Source organism: Haliotis rubra, unplaced genomic scaffold (genome assembly GCF_003918875.1).
Source record: "Haliotis rubra isolate DU_JTF1 unplaced genomic scaffold, ASM391887v1 Scf335, whole genome shotgun sequence".
NCBI classification, from domain to species: domain Eukaryota; kingdom Metazoa; phylum Mollusca; class Gastropoda; order Lepetellida; family Haliotidae; genus Haliotis; species Haliotis rubra.
In genome coordinates this window covers 399745-403982 of record NW_025767008.1, presented here as the reverse complement: position 1 = coordinate 403982, position 4238 = coordinate 399745, and the positions used below count along the sequence as shown (strand labels likewise).

At 37.9% G+C, this 4238-nt stretch overlaps 1 long non-coding RNA gene across 1 annotated transcript; it reads left to right on the top strand.

Moving 5' to 3' along the window:
- Positions 1–743: 743 nt before the first annotated feature.
- LOC124284369 lies at positions 744–3953 on the top strand. Its single transcript, XR_006900537.1, has 3 exons — positions 744–757; positions 2362–2367; positions 3846–3953. It is a non-coding gene; the product is annotated as an uncharacterized LOC124284369 (long non-coding RNA).
- The last annotated feature ends 285 nt before the right edge of the window (positions 3954–4238 follow it).

Sequence of the window (4238 nt, the reverse complement as noted above, 5' to 3'; positions counted from 1 at the left end):
TTCAACCTGTAACAGCAGCAAGGATCTTGATGCCTGAATGAGGACCACACATATCTAGTTAGTCGGGATTTATCTATAGCATTCAGCACAGACAAATATTTAACTTCTTGCTCGCTTCCTGTCAACAACAGTGTTTCGTTGAAATGTTGGAAGCCTCACTTGTAGATGTTCCAGCTGAACGAAATCGGTGTGGAAATACACAACTCTGGACCACACAATCGAGTCTTTTCACATCATGTGGATCACTCTCTGCAGCCTGGATATATGCATAAGTCAGTGATACTGACCATCCGATACCGTCGATTATTACGACAAAGATGGGTTAATGAAGACCGATACCAACAGGCGATTGCTCTGGGGTCTCAGCTTGTATCATTAATTGTTAACTTTAATTTAGAATTACCTCCCTTGGTTGTTTAAATAATACCTTGATCGTTCGAGAAGTTTCATGTTTCCGTTTAACTGTGACCTATTGCTGCTCACCCAGTTTAGTGGGTTTTTTTTGAGAACCTGTTACCTTGTGCACGTGTTTATGATTAATCGTATACTATCATGTGGGTTGCAGTTAACTATAGTCCGTTATAAGGAGGCAACCCGTCCTTTGTCACAGCTGAAGTCAAAAGGTGACTCATTGTTTTCTTTAGGATATTTCCCAATTAACATCTTAATAATCCTCGTCAGTTAAATGAGTACATATAGCTACTGTATTTACAACTATTAATTAACTATGCCCAGCTTCCCTTGTTTGCAGTTAAACGTGCACTCAGCTCTCCTCGTGTTTCTCAGAGCCGGATGTTCTGCTCAATTGCGGATTGTTTTGTGCTTAATTCATTGGTTAAGACAAATGTCCAACACAAATAATGAATTCGTTCAATCTGCAGTGTAACAAAATGTCAATCTTGTTTCAGTTATTGGTAAGTTAGCTATCGGGCCTCGTTTTGACACTCCGAGCAAATAACGTTGTTAATGCGAGAAGGTATGAGTCAATCCTTTTCATGACCAATGCGTTGAGGTACGCGCGCGCGTGTGTGTGGGGGAAGGGGGATGTAGGGGATATTTATCTTAACAAACACTTCAATACACTGCCTGAAACAATAACGCTAATATCGTCGACTGTTGGAAAATATATGCACACTTCTAACAGTCCCAAACCCACGGCAAGATTGATCCTTTTACGATAAGCTGAAAATCCCCGACCGACAACCTTACCTTTGCTCAAATCAAACACTCAGATATGAGTTATTGGAAAACATTGTAAAAATGACCTAACAAAGAAACGTAAATCGATAGAGCAGTAAAAGGCGTATGCCTATCCTTGCACTGCTTCGACTTGACCTAATTAAAAACTGCGCAGAAAAGGTAAATCTGGGAGAACCTGTCGAAATATCTGCTTGTGAGGAAATCCAAATGTCATCCGAAAAAAAGACAATATGATGAGGTTACTTTAGTTATGCAATATCGATTGACCTACATACAACTGGACAAAAATCGTTAAATTTCCATTATATATATTGTTGTGCGATAATGTTTGAACAGTTATACAATGTGCATGAACATTCACTGAAGAGCAGTCTTGGGTCTTATCTGAACTTGGATTATATTTTAACAGAAAGTTGGAATGTACCAAAACCCTCCCTTGGTGCATACAACAATATAGACAGATCTACCACTGCGTAGAATTTTCTAGGTCATCTGTGTGTATATAAGGAGAGCTAGCTATTGCTTTTCATCTCACATTACATATCAAGTCATGCTCGCTGATTTGGTTGAAACATGTCATCGTAACCCAACTGCGTAGATTGATGCTCAAGCTGTTCATCAATGGGATGTCTGGTGCAGTCATGATTATTTACAGACTGCCGCGATATGGCTGGAATAATGCTGAGTGTGGCATTAAGCAACAGACCCATCAGCCAAAAACTTCATGTTTCTGCCTCTGTTAATGTCTAATCCCAGTTTGTTTCTAAACAAACTGTCAATATTATAGTACGAGCGGTGTTTAAATCGTCATAACGTGAACGCTAGTGAATTATCAATCTTGAGTATCAGCTGATATTCATTCCATTGTGCGTAAAAATCAAAATAAATGTAAAAACTATATGAAGAACAGAGAAGGTCAATGATGACTCTAAGTGGGCCAGTTCCCTGGGCGCTGTTCAACTCGTTATGTTTAAAACCGTTTACTTTCCAGTCACTAGTACTGCTCACGCCAATACACCACCACCGTATCGACACTATAACCCTAGTGGAGGATTTCATCAAAGTCATTAAGGTAACCTTATGTGAGCTTAGAAGATCTAGTCGCAAGCTTTGAAGGAATGATTGAGCAGACACCTTGTGATAAAGTCTAATTACGGTTAGACCAATGTAATTCGATGGGAACCATTACTACAACCGCTGTCGTGACATGATCAGAACTGATCACCTGAATTTATGACATTCCTGAACCTATTTTGGTATTTGAAGTGTAATTTTACATTCGGAGGAGGCATTTTCTTAAAATAACCCCAAATGTGATTGGGTGATTTTTTTTTATGAATGTGACATTCATACCTTTAATCATATCTACTTCTTTGATTCGTTATCCCGTACGTTATTGGTGAGGTCAAATTGTCATATGTACGTATTACTCTCTTTCAGCTACATGTATGCACGTGTGTGTGTGGTTGCTGATGCTGACTAGTGCTAGTTAAATAGTGCAAGCGAAAGAGAATACTGCTGAGACACAGTATTTACTATTTAGGCCAGAATCTTTACTTAATTCCTTCATGCCCTTTGTCAGGCTGGTTTACAAAATGTATCATGATCAAAGTATGTTGATGTCTTGCCCGGGCATCTAACTCCCAATGTTGGCTCTGCAGGGTGAAACTTCATCAACAATGTCATGTAGTATCAAATAGTATTATATTACGCAGCATCAAATAGCAGTACAATATATTTCATCAGCAAATAGAACGCAATGTTTTTTCGACGTTACATGGGTTCATTGACGGTACATACACAACCTTGCCTAAAATATTAATTGTGTTTTACAGATTACCAGCTTTTGAGAAATCACAGGAAGCTGTGTTGTTTATTGATTGCGTTTTGACGGTCCCTTGCAATGTTATATGTCGCTTGTAACGTGTTTACAATGAACACCAAACTGCCAGCTGTGCGTAGAATAAAACTTGTATCTGAAGTATTTCATGTGCAATTTCTAGCACACATTTTATATACCTTTTCATCGACAGTAATAGTTAATTCGGCATATCGAACATTGAGAAAACCCAGTGATGAAAACAAGCAATTTGGATACACAAATGACACGCCTCCCATCTTTACATCTTCGTTTCATGCAGATCAATTAAAGACTTTAGGAGTATGATTGTGGACTTGTTCCTGAATAACATCCGTGTCTAGCACAGAGGATTACTGTTAAACCTTGAAAACTATGGTGTAAGCGGACAGCTTTTGGGATGGTTAGCTAGTTATATAAGTAATCGCAGTCAGAGTGTATTTGTCAATGGGTCAGTTTCCAAGCTGAGGACTCACAAGGGTCAGTGCTTGGCCCTTTTTTATTACTTGTATACATTAATTATATAGCAGATGCATTAGATTGCTTAACGGCCTATTTGCTGATGACTCATCTTTGGTTTACTCTTCACCAGATAACAGGATGATTGAAATTAATCTAAGTGCTAATTTATGTAAGTTAAATATTTGGGGTAAAAGATGGCTTATTAAGTAGAACCCAGAAAAGACGGAAGCTGTCATATCCTCGATCAAAAATGATATCAATATACCACATCTTTACTTTGATGGTCTTGAAATTAAAATTGTTGATAATCATAAACATTTTGGAGTTAACCTTACCAACAATGGAAAATGGGCTGACCATATTCAAAATATGATACAAAAAGTTTCAAAAATGGTTTCCTCAATGCAACTATTAAAATATGTATTGTGTAGGGAACTCTTAATATGATCGATGCCATGTTCACTCGGTCGCATCTTAAATACGCACGTGAACTCTGGGACGGGTGTACTCTGGAACAAATGAATATGTTAGAACAGATTCAATTACAAGTAGCGAGAATAGTTACTGATTTACTAAAATATACATCACGTGAATTTCTGTATTTTGATACTGGATGGTAAGATTACAAGATCGTCGTAGAAAACGATGTATAAAATTCAAAATGAAATGGCTCCTCCATACCTAAAAGAAGTGCTTCCCTTGAATGTTGGTTCTAAAT